At 36.9% G+C, this 19,870-nt stretch overlaps 1 long non-coding RNA gene across 1 annotated transcript in view; it reads right to left on the bottom strand.

Moving 5' to 3' along the window:
- LOC121853735 overlaps nucleotides 1-18,534 on the bottom strand; it is a 34,021-nt gene extending 15,487 nt beyond the window's left edge. The window contains exons 1-3 of the long non-coding RNA XR_006086399.1: nucleotides 18,038-18,534; nucleotides 16,447-16,612; nucleotides 15,907-16,145 (exon numbers count right to left, since the gene is read on the bottom strand). This is a non-coding gene — a long non-coding RNA (uncharacterized LOC121853735). The remainder of the gene's footprint in view (nucleotides 1-15,906; nucleotides 16,146-16,446; nucleotides 16,613-18,037) is intronic.
- Nucleotides 18,535-19,870: the final 1,336 nt, after the last annotated feature.

Here is a 19,870-nt window from a genome sequence, read left to right as displayed (position 1 = left end):
AGAACCACGACCATGATTATAACAACCAGGACCATGATAATACGGGCATATCATAGTCGTGGTTAGTTATATCATAGTCGTGGTTGTTATAATCATTGATTATAACAACCACGACTATGATTATAACATCCACGAATCTGATCACAACAACCACGACCATGATTATAACAACCACGACCAAGATTATAACAACCACGACCATGATTATAACAACTACGAATATGATTATAACAACTATGACCATGATCATAACAACCACGACCATGATTATAACAACCACGACTATGATTATAACAACTACGACAATGATCATAACAACCACGACCATGATTATAACAACCACGACCATGATTATAACAACCACGACAATGATTATAATAACCATGACCATGATTATGACAACCACGACCTTGATTATAACATCCACGACTATGATTATAACAACTACGACTATGATCATAACAACCACGACAATGATTATAACAACCACGACTATGATTATAACAATTACGACAATGATTATAACAACTACGTCCATGATCATAACAACCACGACCATGATTATAACTACTACGACCATGATTATGACAACTACTTTCATGATTATAACAACCACGACTATGAATATAACAACCACGACTATGAATATAACAACCACGACTATGATCATACCCACCACGGCCATGATTATAACAACCACGACCATGATTAAACAACCACGACCATGATTATAACACCCACGACCATAATTATAACAACTACGACCATGATTATAACAACTAAGACCATGATTATAACAACCACGACAATGATATAACACCTACGACCATGATTATAACAACCACGACCATGATTATAACAACCACGACCATGATTGTAACAACCACGACTCTGATTATAACAACCACGACCATGATTATAACAATACGACTATGATTATAACAACCACAACCATGATTATAACAACCACGACCATGATTATAACAACAACGACCATGATTATAACAACCTATACCATGATTATAACACCCACGACCATTATTATAACAACTACGACTATGATTATAATAACCACAACTATGATTATAACAACCATTACCATGATTATAACACCCACGACCATTATTATAACAACCACGACTATGATTATAACAATCACAACTATGATTACAACAACCACGACCATGATTATACCACCCACGACCATGACTATAACAACTACGATCATGATTATAACAACCACTACCATGATTATAACAACCACGACTATGATTATAATAACCAAAACTATGATCATAACATTCACGGCCATGATCATAACAACCATGGCCATGATTATAACAACCACGACCATGATTATAACACCCACGACCATGATTATAACTACCACGACCATGATTATAGCAACCACGACCATGATTATAAGAACCAGGACTATGATTATAACAACTACGACTATGATCATAACAACCACGACCATGATTATAACAACAACGACCATGATTATAACAACTAAGACCATAATTATAACAACCACGACTATGATATAACACCTACGACCATGATTATAACAACGACGACCATGATTATAACAACCACGACAATGATTATAACAACATCGACTCTGATTATAACACTTACGACTTTGATCATAACAACCACGACCATGATTATAACCACCACGACCATGATTATAACAACCACGACCATGATTATATCAAGTACGACCATCATTTTTACAACCACGACCATGATTATAACAACCACGATCATGATTATAACAACTACGATCAAATTTATAACAACCACGACTATGATTATAACAGCCACGACTTTACTACCGGACTCGCCACCGGGCACGAAGTGCCCTCGATCCCTGTTTCGTCTATATATAGTCAGATAATTTGGTCACATAATTCTCTTGACATAACCTCACCTGGTATACTCCAAAAATTGTATTCTAATTTCTTCAGAAGAATGCCTTCATCAACGAATGCCTTGCATATGTTCATACTTTATCCAACGAAAACCACGATCGCCAACCAGAAGCTGTGCTATATGTAGAAAGGAAGCTCACTGTAAGTATTCTGTTCATCTGTTTTGCGTGCGGGAGCAACTTTGTGTTTGCACGTCTCTAAATGTTAGAATGCACAGTACTTGTCGCAGTTCACTGATTTTTCACACATTTTACAAAATATCACTTCCCGTCTTTAGACAACACATTGTCAACAAACTGTTGAACTAAATTTTCAATCAAAATGTGAACACTACTGCTTTTGAAAAAAATTATTGACTCAAATGCTGAAACCTGTTGGGGCAGAGTAACGCATGACAGAGCTTGACATAATTAATCTTGAAGAACTGCTTCTCGTCAATTCACAAAGCTGAGCATGACAGGAATAAACATGTAATGACTCCAAAAGCCGATTCAATCACATAGTAATCAGAATAGACTTAAGAATTATCTTAGAGCAGAATGATATTAACAAGTAATGACAATTGGTGTACTATAACGAAACTGGTAATATTATATCGAATTGGGAAAATAGGCATGTATGGCAATTTATCTCAACATACGGGCTCCACTGATTAATCTTGAGGGTAATACTCACAGACAACTTCCTGCCGCGGAGGTCACGAGCGAATAATGCGCAATAGTTTCAGTCTGGGGTATTTATAATTGAGGTGGCGGGGAAGTGCTGAAACTGGCCTGAATGACGTAACAAGACATGCTGAATTCCTTTGAATATATATATATATATATATATATATATATATATATATATATATATATATATATATATATATATATAATATATATATATATATATATATATATATATATATATATATATATATATATATATATATGTATAGTATATAGTATTAGGCCTCCAGTAATTTTTCTCATAAAAAGAATTACTGCACGTGAATCCCCACACTCAAATATACATACATATATATATGAATATACTGTTTTTATTGCCCAGCTCTTATTGAATCCCACAAGAAAATAACAATCTATTTTGTTATATATAGGCAGAACCCCACAAAGAGGTAAGTTTATTGTATTATATCTTCGTGTACCTCAGATACTAGATCTAATTTGTGTATTAACTTCCCGTGCCAATGACCTAAAACATGATGAGATTAATAATGTCAGATACTCAGCATCAATTCTAACCATCAGTGAGGTGTATCCCTCCTAAAGGTATTAAAAAATGTCAATTATTTTTGTATTCTTTATTTGTAAAGGGTGTTTTTATCATTGTATTTTCAGGTATGAGTAAACTCAGTAGAAATAAAATTTATGTGTTTTTTCTTTTTGTCCACTGATAATATTATATTTTATTAATCAGTTCAGTCTTACGCCACTTATAAGCAACACACCGGAAGTGGCCCCGAAATTCCTAACTGGCATCTTTACTGAGTCCATTCTTCTACCCACTCCTGAAACATACAAAACCAGGCAATTAATCGATGGTCATCCAAGGTATAAAGTCAAAACTTACCCTTTGAACATGTTAGTGTGGTTAGGTTTTTTAAACAGGAAAAATGCTAATGTGCTCGTAAAAGTGCTGACTTTACACAGGTCATTAATCTGTGCAATGAGACGACCAATATTGAGATTATAAACAAAAATATCATTAAAAATCCAAAACTATATCAGGGAAATTATTTACAAAAATACTAAAATACTAACTTAAGCGACTGTTAGAAGAAAAAATATCAGAATTTCAACTTTATAACCACAGATCCTTTTATCTGCACGCCGAGGAATACTATACCAAGAATTTGAGGAAAATTACCTTTCAAAACATTTAAAACTTATGAAAAAAGATTTATATGAAAAAGAAATACTCCTTCCTCCTATCCCTCAAACGATGTTTTTCCGGTTTCTAGTCCCAGCGAACTGTTTTTTTGATGGATACGATTTTTCAGCAAATAAATCGTAACTGAAATAAATGTTCTTATAAATCAGTCTGGCACAAGGTCTTTTTAGATACGATTTTTTGGCCCCCTACCTTTTGTATGTAAACAAAATTAACAATTAATAAACTAATTAAAAAATTACCGAAAATTTTAATTGTTAAATTGTGATTTTTAAATTGCAAAATTTACTCGTATTCAAAAATCATATCCTATCCCTAAACGCCTGCTTACGGAAACTACTCGTTTTTACCGGAAACTAGGCTCGGCGAACAATCTTTTGAGGGATACGATTTGTTCATACCCAATAAATTATATCCCTCACCAATAATTATTTTGAATAATACCTTCAATTAGAAAACATATTTTTTTACATGTGCAAAAAATTACAAATAAAAAATATTAATAAAAATGTGAAATTTTCAAAACAAAAAATAAGATAATGAAATATACTCGAATTTTGTAGAATATATATTTTTTATTTATTTTTCTAAAATTCAAAAAATAAACCAAATAAAAGGATAAAGATTAAATCCAATCATATCAAACTGGTCGCCAGGCGGGGAAATCCAAGCCCGGCAAACAGTCTTTGAAGGTCTGTTTTTATTTTTTGGGGTGAGGCCACTTTTTGAAATTAATAAAACTCAAACATTTTCAATTTCTGCAAAAACTAAAAGAATGAAAAATTTAAAAAATAATATATTTTTTGTAATTAATTCCATTTTTTAGAAAATTCAGATATTAAAAACACATAGGAAATTTGAAAAGAAACGTTTTATATTTAAACAAGTAATTAAAAAAAAATAAATCAAAAAGAGTATACCAAGAAAAATACAAAAATATTTTCGGTACCAATTAAAAATAATCCAGAGAGTAAATAAAAAGCAAAAAGCGGCCCAGCATGTTGACATTTTGATTTTGTCATTTGTCCCTAATTGTCCTGGAGTAAAAGTTGATAACCACTGTTCAAATTACTTTTTAGGGAGACTTAATAACCAAAAATTTCATCTTTTGGCCTTGGATCTGTAATCTCACTTCGGGGAATACCTAGACTGATTATAAGCATGATTAATTTTTCTGCTCCCCCAAAAGAATAATTGAAAAATCTAAACTCCAGCATAAAGTCAATGCTTACCCCTGCCAATGTTAGCATTATTATATATCTTTAAACTGTATTTTTATTTCTATTTATAAAACCTATCGATACTAACGTTGGACCTACAACTTGGCGGACCACTGATTTACCGCCTGGTTTGTATGCTTCGGGAGCTGGAGAGGGAGGGACGAACCTGGCAACGTTGCCTGTTAGGCCTCCTGAGGCCGCCAGTTTGTGTGGCTTCTAAGTGGTATGGACTGTACATAACGCCCCCTTGCATTATTTTAACACCACCATACTTTCTTTCTGCATGTAAACAGCAAACTATGTAGGCAATGATCGTCAAGAGGTATAGTGGGATTGGTGCTTTTTACACATACCTTAAAGCTTTGATAAAACGTACACATTGAAAGGAAACCATGCATACCCCTAGTTTTATCTTTATTGAAGACATCTTCAGACGCAAACTGAATGGCATGACTGAGAGAGGCTTATGTACAGGGGTGACCTGCCAAAACATGAGAGGATCTCAAAATCATGACATCCACTGTCCACACACCAAATCCACAATAAAAGCAAACATCAGAATATACTATAAGAACAGGCGACATATCTAATCATGCAGTCCGCCCATAAGAGGCCGCACTGATAGATATAAGAATAACCCATCCTATCTATTGTTAAAATAATAAACAGCTCCTGATATAAGTACTGTAAAGCTCGTAAATGTATTGAACGTATACATTATGGCTAAATCAATATACAAGGTGGTATATTTTCAGCCACCGCTGCAACCCTATTAATAAACCTTATTAAATCTAGTATACGTCGGTTTACACTCAAAAATATCTCTATGAGTTTATGTTTTAAAACATTTGTGACTTCTAAAGTATAGTTAATGTTAATTTAGCCATACATATACTAACATATGTAGCCGCACCACATAATGACAAAACAAAATCATTTACTGTTTCAACTGCCTTACTATATCCCTCCCTGGTCTCCTCGCTTAGTTGTGTCCTTCCTGGTGGGAGGAGTGGCTGTAAAGTAAAGTTGTCCCGCAACTGTATGAGGAAAGGATGAAGCAGCCCAGAAACATAGGGTGAGCGCCCTGAAGGTGTTGCAACCCCAAGGTCATTTCCTGCCTTCCCTACATAAAATTAATTAATTACTCAATAAATTAATAATAGTTATATATATATATATATATATATATAGTATATATATATATATATATATATATATATATATATATATATATATACACTTCATTTTTAGTCCATATAACACGCGGGATTCTTTGAATATAAATCAACGACTCACCAGCCAGGATTCTGAACCTCGACCTAATGCTGGACCAGGGAATTAATGACCATGTACCGTTGAAAGTACTGAAAAGGTTGTGCTCTTAACTATGTTATATTTCACACCAAAGCTCGATCATTTGCTTGGATGTTTGAGAACTCATTAAACCGCCCGTTCTCGTATGGTGTCAGTAGCATTTACCGAATCCAGCTGGTATGAAACACGAGGTACCATGTATATCATTTTTAATTCCAACAAATTAAATGCTGATACATATGAACTGACATTTCATCTTTCAGACTCCATCCATTGAACTGAAACACCTACCATATTAAATATAATTAGCTGATGGTTTCGGCATTTATTAATGGCCGGTTTATCCCTGTGATACCCATAGCCCCACGGATAAAATTGGCCGGTAAAGAAACTCGTAATTTAACAAATAAAGTTGACAAACTCTCTTATATTTCATCAGGCAACATATACACATACAGATACTGGATCTAACATATAGTATAGATGGGGAGAGAGAGACGCCTGCACAATATTTACCACAGGATTGTCCGAGTGTCCAGTAAAGTGCAGCTGCCCTGTTCTCCTCACGGCTAATACGCCTTCAATCCAGTAGTGAGCAATGCCGGTATCTTTTAACCTAGACAGGAGCTGTTGGAAACGCTGGTAATATGGTGCTCCCCTTCCTAAGAAATAATGTAAATAGCGAAACTTGGAGGAAATGTAATATGAAGACAGAAAAGCTCGATAGATTTAGTGCAATGCTTCTAATAAATTATGACACCATTATATCTGTATAATTAATTCTTATTGAAAAAATTTCCATAATACTTTTCTGCAATCTGTTGGCAACTCTCTTGTTTTAAAGTAAAGAATACAAGGTGATCTGACTAAACAAATTTCATGAAATGTTATTTGAGATAGTAATTTCAACTTTTTCCAATTCTAAAGTTGGAGAGTAAAACTAAAACTTGTGCCAGGATGCGGGCTGTGTTGTTGTTACGATTTTATGTAGTATATACTATATTTGAGTGTCAGTAATATATTTAGGAAATGATTGCACTTTAGATCTTCGATGTTTTTGGGGTAGGAGGCGATATAATCATAGTTAACTGTGAATAATTGCTTCCAAGTTATTAAAATTCAACTTGCGTAATTAACTGTCTATACTAAGGTATAATAAATGCTGGCTTTACTTAGTTAGGGACGAGGCGAAGAGACTAAGTATTTTACCACTGTATTCACCACCGTCAAGAGTACACTTGGTGTTAAGTCTATACAGTATCCGGTTCACCTGCGCCGGTACCTGCCACCTCACTAGAGTGGAGTTCGAGATTCTTTATCTGGATATCATAATTATGCACCAATAGCTGGAGAACATGTGTTTATATTCTTGAGGTATTACAAAAGTTTTGCTGCACGAATTATGATTATTTTAAACTACAAAAAAATAACTTTTTCATTGCATGAAAATATTCCATATTCTTTATCTCTATTAGTTTCAATAGAAATGCATCTCTTTCCATTTCCTTACACCTCTGAAACACTCGCTCAATCCTGCCGTCTATAGTATTTGCTACATACACCTACCGAGCATGCAACTTAGCATATTACATTACGCCTGAATGACCACCCAAAGGTGCTAGTACTTTTATTCCACGCTGTTTACGGGAAGGGTGTTTGGCCGTAGCTGTTGGTGTACTTGGAGTCACCGATGATGGTGATGTGGCATTTAGCACTGAAGAATGAGTAGCTCCCCTCTTTCACTCTTTTCGCGCCCCTGCCGTTGTTACAGGCTGGGAGAGGTGCCAAAATATATTATTGAGTAGTCATTTTATACAGTTAAACTGCGCCAGTTTGTCCCTTTTTACATTTTTTTTCTGATTTGTACGTTCCGGCAGAGTAAAAACTGAGTCGATGCTTTACATTCTTATATATTACAGCGTGGTTTTGTGTTCAGTTGATGATACTCGGCTTTACGGATTGGGCTTGTATTCTTCTTCAGCAAAGAAATGATGTTATTCCTTTTAACTATATTGACTTGTTTCACATATTACGTCATTGTAAGAAATAGTAATTGGAATTTCATAATATAATCGGAATATCCGCAAAGCAGCGGCTGGCATGAAATTATGCACGGCAAAACATTTGCCCCATTTTTCCATTATTCCGCACACAGGCCTGCAAACATCTCCACCAACCCGCGCCCTACCAAAGTCGTTTTAACCAAATGACCTCAAATGTTTCGCATCCCATCCTCGACCGTGCAGATTTCAACACGAAACCCTGTGATCATGACGACAATAGAACACCAGCCACCAATTCCACCAGCACCTGCAAACACAATCTGCACTGTGCAGCCAAACGATTGTATATAACTTCATCCCCACCTAACATTCGCATTTCTACTTTAAATGACCAGGCCTTTAACCCTCAGTAAATATAATTGACATTTCATGTATTCAAGCGAATTTATGGAGTAACGACAATATTCACTGAACACATTTCTCTGAATTAACAAGCTCAAGAATAACAAGTTTGTTTTAAAGCGATAGACCAACGAGAGTACTGAATCTGTTCGGAACCTAATTAATTTGCCTCAAATCATAATATTATTTTTCAATAGCGTCCTAGTAGAGCTATATCTTTACTATGCTGGTGTTATTGAACCACGAAGGAACAATGAGAGATAATTGTGTGAAATCAGCGAGTATTGGCCTCCTAATTACGATTTTATAAACTTTTGTCTTAGAATAGAATCCTACGTATTTACTTGGAACTATATATATCATGGAATCCGTATTTGTTTTTCAAAGAAAGGAACTTTGATCAATCGCATATTCGTTATTGAAACAATTAATTAATTATAAATAGGTTTCCACTTAGCAGGTAATATCATGGAGTTCCTAAATCTGTCCAACCTTACTCTATGAAGCAAATAGCGTTTAAAATGTCCTGCCAGTATCACATCTCATGAATATATATTGAGAAGTTTGGCTATAATAAAGGCCATAAAACCTATGGAATCTTGTAGCTATTGAATGGATGGAGTAGCAAAGTTATATAACACCTCTTTGAACTATACTTTTATGTAAGGGACACTAATAGTAGGTGTTTTAAGACGGGGAATTTACTGCCTTCAAGTGAAAGACTCAACAACGGTAGACCTCAACGAGGATTAGATATTGATAAATGAAGTAGCCATGAGGATGTAACTAATGTAACTAAATATTTGGTCCAAGAAATGTGGATAAGGTCTTGTCATGTAAACGCTTTATCTGTCCTTTTTACACTTAAAAAGTATAGTTCAAAGAAGTGTTATATCACTTTGTTATAAAATAAAAATTTTCAATAGCTTTACAAGACTCCATAAGGTTTTATGACCACAGTATGGCAAACTTCTCAATATATTCATGAATGTGATACTGGCAGGACATTTTAAACGCTATTTGCTTCATAAGAGTAAGGTTGACAGATTTAGAACTCATGATATTACCTACAAATGGAAACCTATTTATACTCACTCAATTGTTTCAATAACGAATATGCGATTGACTCAAAAGTTCCTTTCTTTGAAAACAAAATACGGATCCACGGATTCCGTGATATATATATACATATATATTTATATATAAAGAGAGAGAGAGAGAGATTAACAACGAGGCGTGTAACTAGTGTAAAGAAGACCTTCTTATATTGGCTACTGCGATGAAAGATTTATTTTTCCTGAGCTGACGGAGGGTTGAGGCTGCCCAGAAGCGCGCCCCAGCCGTACAAGAATGTGTGGTGAACTTCAGCACCACGACCCTCCTGCAAACCATCGCCACGCCCCCATGTATTAAACTGTTATGGGTCACACCCCCACGCCACTACGCTTTCACTAAACAACAGCGCCACCCACAGTTCTCCCAGGAAGGAGGAAGTTACATTCTTTTTTTATCAGTAGCTTTGCCAGAATCTAAAATACCTATATGCTAATAGTGCCATAGGATAACTTCATTCATATCGCCGGCGTAGTACCTCTAATAACACATGGAGTCTTCCCATACACCCTGCGCCACCCAATTATAGCAAGGAGCAGATAACAGGTACAATCATTCAAATTACATCCAAGCATCAAACCCCTGGTGTGACCTCAATATGAGTTACTGAAACAAATTCATCCCATTGGATATCTGCCAGCCCAAGATGGCGGCCACTTTCCGTTAGGGCTTGGCCGCCAAATTTGCCTAACAGAAACATTATTTTAGGTGGACTTATTATTGGCTAATATGTTTTGTAAAGCATGACGGAACACATTATTATTGTTTTGAACCTTTAGTTTTGAGTCTTATGCCTAAAGTAAATTGGTTCTGTACATACTTTACTTTCATAAGTACAAGTGTAAGCGCATCTTTAGTTAAAATGAGAAACAATTATATCTTGCCTCATATCCTTGGAGATACTGTATTTTGTGTGTGTTATTTTTCCTATATACAGCTGCTGGCTTGCATCCACACAGAGCTGCACAAGTGAGACCAGAGCGGATACATTTACATTGCTGTCCACAGTCTTTTCTTGCAAGAACATCTTGGTGAGTTCTTGGTAGCTTGCCAAGCATGGTGGAAGGTCAGTCCAGTGTATTTTGCTACATATCTCATTTCTTTTACTGTGCCCCAGTTAGCAGGACTTGGAATGTCTGGTTAGGCTACTGTTGCCTGACCCCAAATCATTCCAATTCCTTGATAGGCTAAAATAATTTGACATGTTCCTTAGAGCAGACCGTGTTGTAAGAATGTGTACATATGATCTCTGTTTGCGAGCAAATAAATCAAGTCTTGAAACCATTGACTCAGTAAAGAATTCCGTCATACATCACCACCACAAACTTCTTCTTTTCAAAGACCTCGGAGATCTTCTTCACTAACTGATGTAGGACACTTCGACGGACACAACATCACAAACCACTGAATACATGAAAATGTGATTCCAGTGGCCTTTTCAGGCCCCATGGCTACAACTACATGAACAGGAATCCATTTTCTATAAACCCCTGACCATAAGAAACCACATTTTCACACCACTTCTTCCCATGATGTGAACACAGATATAGCAGTGACAATGATATTCAGTCACTGGCTTTTATGAGAAGTCTTTTATTGCCTTCCAATACAGCTTCTGTCTTGCATGAAGTGGGCTCAATGCTTCTCACCAAGATTTTCAAAGCTTGGGTACTGGTAAACAGAGATACTGGTACCATGGCAGGTGGTATCAGTTGCAGGAGGGTCAATGTTGTCTATTGCAGGGTGTTGTAAAAGATGCTTTCAGTTTGCAGGCAATAATAACTCCATCTTCTACATTCGGGAAACAAATAGCATCACCAGTTGGGCAGATATTTCTAAAAACCCTATCATAAACAAAATACCATGCTGATTGAGAATGTCAATAAGCAATCTTTTCCTGCCTTAAAACACGAACATGGCAATATTCTCCACAGCAAATGGGTCTTGCTAGCCTTAGAATGTCTGTGGACTGTGTTCTTCCTTGGGTACGCAGCAAAACAGTTGTACTGCAACAGCTTTCCTATCTTGATTGTTCCATGCCGATTTTTATTTAATGTCTGCTCCATGGTCAACCATACATATGAATTGGAGAACTGATGATGGCAACCCAGCCTTCTTCGGCCATTTCTATCGTCGGGCATCGTTTTGAATTTTTACTTGTGTTTGAGCATATCCTGTCGTATTATTGTTGCAGTAAAAGGTCAAACGAACAGTTTCATTGTATTTGTCAACCTCAGTCAGATGGAGCCTTCATCCTCTTTGGAATGCTAGTAAAACATCACTTCCTTCTTATTGTGAGCTTCCAAAGTTGAGGAACAAGTGAAATCTATTGGTCTTTAAGTGTAGTAGAATGAACTTCAAGTAATTCGACACCAATTTGTTTTTAGGCTACTAAGAATTGTTCTTAATAGAACCTTCACGTGTAGTTTTTGTCTCATTGATGTCTGTCACCACCCAGAGACACCTAGTGCATATGCATCTTTTGTCAAGGTTCTTTTGTGTTTCATATTCCTTCGCACTAAGATGCTTTTTCTATATTGCAATGTGCAGCTAAGCAAGCAGGTTGATATTTCATCAATTTTTGTGCCACCACAATATCTCTTTGCAATTAAGTTTAGCATGAGTCTTTTGTCAATGAGTGCCTTTTGCACACACTGATTCCGTCATTGAGTTTCATTATCATTGCTTGTCGGAGAGCACTCTCAGCCACATGCCATAAAAAAACTTTGTTGTGGTTCCTGTGTTCTTTGGCTGTGGCAATTCCTTCCTTCTGCAACTTTCATCACTATCAACTACAGATAGCTACTTTTGGGGCTCTCTTTGTAACATTTGTTAAACCCCAAGCCTCTGCCTCACATAATTTGTATTGTTTTCCCTCAGTGTCTCTGCAATACCATCTCCACCATCCCTGTCTTTCCATATCAAACCTATTGGAAGGTCATTGATTGAGCTGAAAAAGAGAATAAGTCTGCTAATTTGCTGTAGCCATCTTCCTCACTTCCAGTCTTTGGAGATTTAAGTTCTTCCTTCGTTGGTCTCTTGACAAAGTGTTAATTTGGCCCAGTTTGTTTTCTCCTCTCCTCAGGATTACTTTAGGACCAATATTCATCGCCATTGTGGTACAGAGCCGAGGGTTTATCCTTTTACTACCTCTCGTATCATAGTGCTCGTATGGGATACAACTAAGTTCAAGCAATTGTTTGTCTCTACACCTAGCCCGCTGATCGTTCATCCAGTATCATTTAAGTCCCGTGCGATCTGTGCCACCATCCAGATAACTTAACTCATTATCCGTGGCTCGGCTCTCTCGCGCTGGCACATCCTGTCAATTCAGGTGCGGCTACCTAACCTTATTTGGGGCTAATATGATAGTGACGGAACACTAAGTACTCAATAATCTTTTACTGTGATTTTTGTACTTAGCTGATACTGAACCCCGTGCTCACTTTCACAGCAGTGTTGTCACCAGTGTGTCTCTGGTAATACATTGACATTCACTCTTTATAAGCATGTTTCGTTTGAATGTTATCCATTTCAGAGTTTTCAACACAAAATTCAGATTCTACATACTCAAAAACATGGAAATCAACAATGAAATCACCTGAATGCTGAGCACAATAAATTTTATGTCAAAAAGGAAATTTGACATCTACATTTGGCGGCCATCTTGGAAAATGGCCGCCATCTGGGAATTTTGAATGTCCAATCGGATCGATTTGATTATTAACCCATATTGAATCTCCATGCCAATTTTCATACTCGTATCGCCATATGCAAAATTCCCTCAAAAATTGATATTTAGCTGCTCTGCAATCGGAGAATTCAACCTGCCGCTCAGAACCCCCACCCTCTTCTCCCCTGCACATCGCGTGATCGTCGTGGCGGGATGATTCGACCAAATCATCTATTAGGAAAAAAAAGTGACGTCAAGCACAAGCCATGCCCGTACCTACGAGTATTCCATGTGTCCAACCTACATATAGGCTGATCTGTAAACCTAAATAAAAAAAAAATATATCGCGCAGGGGGAGTCTGCTGACTTCCGTAATGATCCATACATCACCTGATGTGCCGGAAGGGTTGGTATGCGTGTATGTAGGGCAAACGTTTCCACCTACCTAGGGTAGGGCAACAGATATATGAGGACACCCTCAGGCAAGGACAGCAGGACTACCACCATAATACAGGACCAACACACATATTTCACCTCGTCCGTGGTGTCATATTGTTCCGCACATAATCCGTGCGGTACTTTTTTAACTGTGTGTACCAGCCTTTGTTATACTAGTGTGAAATAAGTGATTTCTAAGAGCTCCCTAAATTTGCTGTAAAACGCCAAACAACCAGTGACGAGATAAAAGAACCTTACATACTTCCGTTTACTTCTTTATTCATACGAATGTCGCCAACACAAGTGAGTCTTACCATAAATGAAGTAATTATCTTACGTATACAATTCTTGGTGCCAATATTCATTATGCAGAGAACCACCTTCCATCATTCTTACAAGTGTTTACTAAGCCTTAAAAGCTTATTTGTGTTAACTCCTTATGATTATTTGAATGTAAAAATTTTTTCAAGTATAATAATAAAACTGTCACTTTTCGTTTTACCTACCTACTACCATACTAAATTGATAACTATCTAATTGAATACTGTTACCTTGAGTACACATTGTCTTGTCTATAAGACTTCTGCTTTACAATCTTCCCTAATTATTAATTATAAAGTGATCATTGGAAGTGCCTACAGGAGATTGAATGGACAATAGATGTGCCTGTCAGAGAGGGAGATGAATCTGAAAACACTTCTAGTTCAAAACAAACTTTTATTTTTGGGCCTCTTTATTTTTCTTAACTTAGCTTAATTTTGAACTTCATTATAAATTGCTAAGAGTAGACGGGTAATTAAAACAGTGCAGTCGACAAGTAGTAACTAAAGCTTGAATAAGACGTGAATTATTCTTCGTGCTAAATACTAGTCATAACACCATAGTGTCATGACTCAGTCTACATCATTTTCGTAATGCATAGCTAAACTACGCATCATAGTTCTAGTACGAATTCCAGTGACAATTACAGAAGGAATTATTTCATTTATTTACTAACTTGATCTTAAATCATTCAAAATGGATGGTCCTCTTGCTCAACAACGCCAAGATTTTGTGTTACTAAAGTTTGATAATAGAGTGCCAATTTAAAATAAGACGGGAAATACTTGAGCACGAAATTAAATTAAAAGAACAAGAAAGTGAGCGAGAATTCAAGTTAAAGCACAAGAGAGAGCGACAATTAAAATTAAAACAACAAGAAAGAGAAGCGAAACTGCCAAGATTGGGACAATTAGCACAGCGTCAAAGGAACTCCTCACTCATGTACCTGATAATACAGTAAACCTGATTTTTTTTTATCTTGGTAACAATGTTCATCTGGTGGAGAACATTTGATGAAAATGATCCTGATACATTTATTGTTCTCATGGAGAAATTTGCTTCAAACCTTAAATGGGAAAAACAACATTGGTAGGAAAGGTTGACCACGTTAATAGTAGTGTATTACAAGTATACGTGTTGGTGCCAAAAACTTATCGTACACGATTCAGGAATCACCAGAAGACACCTTACTCTACTTATTCGGAGTTAGGTGAAACGTTAAATCGATATTTTGAGAAGTGGATAACAGCTAGTAATACCTCCACCTTTGACGAACTTTAGTACATGACGATATAAAAACAATTTAAGTATTGACTTCCTCCAGAAATTCGTCCGTACCTTGATGAAAAAGAAGTACGTGAAGTGTACAGAGCGTCGAAGTTCAGTGTCCAGGTGGAAATTAAAGGAATTACTCTTTATCAATGGTTTCCATAAGAGATTTATAGATACTCATATAGGCAAAACCCTTAATAGGATTTTTGGTCCCACACAGCCTCAAATCCGCACGGTTCCTAATGTGTTATCTATTTCACCATCTCGTACACAGCCCCACTCAGTTTCACCCTTAGAAACAAACTTATTACTCCTACCTGTAAAGGGTCTTATAAGCGACAGGTGTTGTGGTAGTAACGGGGGCTTCAGTGACACTATGCTCAAGACATCAATCTGATAAGCACTGATAAACTTCATGACACTCATTCGCTCTGCTTGTGGACTAACGGGAACACCGATGTCTGCCTCCTCTCGCTAGAGTAGACCCAACATTCCGCTGAACTTGCCGTTCTTTTGCGATCCCCAGATACGTTGAGGCGGCTCACTAACCTCAATACTGTTAGGTAATATTTATAAATTTGTTTTACTAAAGTGTCTCTTGCATTTCAAGGGAAAATTAACGAACATTTAAAAAAATAAAAAATTGCTGTGATTTTATTGTTCGTTCATGACTTATACAGTATATAGCAATAGCATGGACAGTGTTGGACACGCACAAATGACAGCCATGTTGTTCTGATAACCTGAATTGTCTTATTCAAAATTAAATTAGCTGTCTGATGCTACATACTCATTTAATCCACTATATTCAATAATTTTCCTGGCATAAATTCCCAAGAATGTTATACAAATTCTACCTGAAATTGAGTTTACGTGATAGGACAGAGAGCAGTCTAGTATCAAGACAGTCTCTGAGTGTGACGGTACTGTCTGGCTCCTTGCTGCCTGGTGTGTAATCCGTATATGGGAAGTAACGTATAATTGAGAACTGGATCTTGAGGCCCATGAAGTTAAGAAACTGTTCTGTTGACAAATTATGAACCATTAGATTCGTTGTAGAAGAATCCTCGTCAAGTCACTGTTCTACAGGAAAGCATTGCGTGTAGATGTAGGGATTTCATTCAATTTTGAAGCCATTTTGTTGAGGATGTCATTATTATGTCAGGAAAGTGGCTGTTAGATTCAATAGTATTACAACAGAATATGATTACAACAAAAGCGCATTGGTGTGGAAATGACCTGTACATGCTGACATAATTGTGTTCCAGATAACTCAGGGTTGTATTCTTGAGAAAAAAATAAGGCAAAATACCACATACACATAGATCAAGAAAGCAGTAGGCTTCCAACTACAGTACGTGTGAGATCTAATGGAACTGTGAGTTGGACAAAGGAAGAAATTTTTAACACTAACATCATAAATACTCGGGCAGGTAGACTCCTCACGCAATAAAAGCAAAAAGTAGAACACATCAGTAACAAGATGCAGTCAAGGTGTGGACTGGCGTTGTTGATAATTTTATCGGCCCATATCTGCTGCCGCAGAGACTGACTGGTGATTCGAAGAGGCATTTCCTCGCCAGACTTTACCACGCTGTTCTAAAACGAGCCTATCAGAACTCGACGACTAATGCGTGATGGTGCACCAGCTCATTCCTTTCGTTTAACGAAGGAATATTTTGATGTTTTGTATCTTATGACACCTCGTCGTAAGATACAAAACATGAAAATATTCCCTCGTTAAACGAAAGGAATGATCTGTACACTATGATGCATAAGTCGTCAAGTTCTATTCCATGGCCACCTACGTCACCAAATTTAATTTATCTTTATTATTATTCATGAGATTATTTAAAAAGCACAGTTTATTACATAGAAGTCCGAGCACTTGATGATTTTGTGACAACGAGCTTGAGACAATTACGAAACGACCCGCAATACTCAGAAAATTGTTGAGTGTGACGGATAATCACTGGTGCAACCGAGCTGATTTATGCATTCAAGCATAAAGAATTTCAAAAATTTTCTTTGCTGAATCAAATGAATTATGCTAAATATTTACATAAAATGTCACGTAATTTATATTAAAGTTCCAATGGATCTTACACGTGCTATAGCTGGAAACCTTCAGATTTTTCAATCCAAGTTTATATGGTGACTTGTTTTGTTTATATTTTGGTCTCAAGAATGCACCCTGAGAGTAACGAAATATATTTACCCTGTAGATGTGGTGCTTGTTGACTGAATTCACATTGTTTTTTTTTCAAGAATATAAGAAAAAATTAACTTAGAATGAATTTTGAAATATAAAAAAGTTTACACAAGTTAGGTGTTTTACCCTTTTCAATCGTGTAGAAATATAAACGACCTGAAAATGAGTGAATATTATGTTTTGTCTTTAGGAAGAATATCGGTATTACAATAGTAAGGTTGGAAAGCAAAACTCACCCTGAAAGAAGAGGTCAGCAGTATGATAGGGAAGGGAGGTGAGGTTCCACTTGTGGATAAGTTGGACGTCCGCCTCCCCATTGTTGCAGTACAGACACCGCCGGTACACCCACACACGCTCACTCACTGATGCTGCCAAGGGAGAGAGGCTTTTCCATAATTAAGTATGCATCAAACAATAAATTATATTCAGTAATATCACAAGGTGCACACAGAGATGCTTGTGTTTTTATATTTGATCATAGTGCGTCACTTCTGTAATTTATTTTCGGGAGACATATCACTTTCTCTTCGTTAGTGTTGCCGTGTATCGCTGGAGCGGATATTGGTTACAAATTCATGAGATGAATTATGGAAAACTTTAGAGGAATAAATAATGCTTACAAATATCAAAATAATATTTTTTTTGCCACAAGATATTGAATTACGAGAGACAGTTATAGATGGGGGTGAGCAGATGAGTGTAGAATTATGAAATATGAGCTACTTAAACTTTGCAGGCCCATAACATGTGGACAAATTTAAAAACTTCTTTGAATACCAATGGCTTCATAAATCACAGGCTCAATTATCCATATACTATGTCTCTCTCTCTTTATATATATATATATATATATATATATATATATATATATATATATATATATATATATATATATATATATATATAAATATATACATTTATTCAACGACCTCACCAGCCAGGACTCGAACCCTAGACCTAAAGTGTGTGTGACCAGGGAACGCTACCGACCATGCCACAAGGACACAAAAATCATTCTTCGACTATGTTATATTTCACATAAAGCCTGTTCATCGAGCTGATGGCGCAGTGAACCTCCCATTGGGGATTGCCCGTGCCACTTATGTGGTGGGAGTAGCTGGAATGGACTAAAATGAAGTATATATGGCACTGCAAGCCACACCAGCTGATTCTGCAAAATGTTACCCCACCACATAAGTGGCAAGGGCGATTCTCATGGCGCCATTTGCTCCGAAACTGGTTAGTGAGGTCGCGAGGTTCGTTCACGCGGTTATATGGACTAAATGAAGTGTCTATATTTCATTAGCCCAATAAAGCACGTGGACTTCTACATATAATCAACACCTCTACCCTACCAGGATTCGAACCCACGATCTTATAATTGTGACCGGGGACGCTACTCTGGGCCACCAGGACACGAAAAGCAGCCTACAATTCTGTTATATAGCTTTCACACAAAGCCCGTTCAACGAGCTTATGGTGTTTCGCAACCACAAGGAAACATGAAGTTCCTAAGCTCTTCATGTAATTCACACCTTCAAGGGGGAGACTATATACCTTGACAAGGCTAATATATAGAGTAGAGGAGAGGAGATCAAGTCCCTAGAATCAGAGGGTGTCCACAATGGTCCGGCATTACAAGGCAGTGACCCTACTAATCTCATGCTATAGTAGTTGTATTCGTGTCAGGCCATAGGGTGGCCATGCACACCCAACCTTCTCACCCGGTTACAAAATTATCCAGTTTATACACTGGCACCAAAAAAGTATCGTGGTAGGTGTAATATGTATTAGGATATATCGGTAGCGGCGGTATGCATCTTCAACTTCCTCCTCCACTAGGTGTTGCCATAAAGGGTTGATAACTAGTGTTTGTTTCCTCTCTTTTCGGATTGTTGCTTGTGTCGACTGAAATTGATGAGTGTGAGGGTTCGTCTCGCGAACGGGGTATAAAACAGAGGCAATATGAAGCAGTAGAGATCTACATGCTAGACGACATGGAAAGTTATTATTGCCCTCATACCCAGCGGGTTCGGCGTCAGAGATACCTCGGCGGCGATACCTCAAAC

Source organism: Homarus americanus, unplaced genomic scaffold (genome assembly GCF_018991925.1).
Source record: "Homarus americanus isolate GMGI-L3 unplaced genomic scaffold, GMGI_Hamer_2.0 scaffold3500, whole genome shotgun sequence".
NCBI classification, from domain to species: domain Eukaryota; kingdom Metazoa; phylum Arthropoda; class Malacostraca; order Decapoda; family Nephropidae; genus Homarus; species Homarus americanus.
The sequence above is the reverse complement of the archived record's forward strand: the minus strand, read 5'-3'. Positions and strand labels throughout refer to the sequence as shown.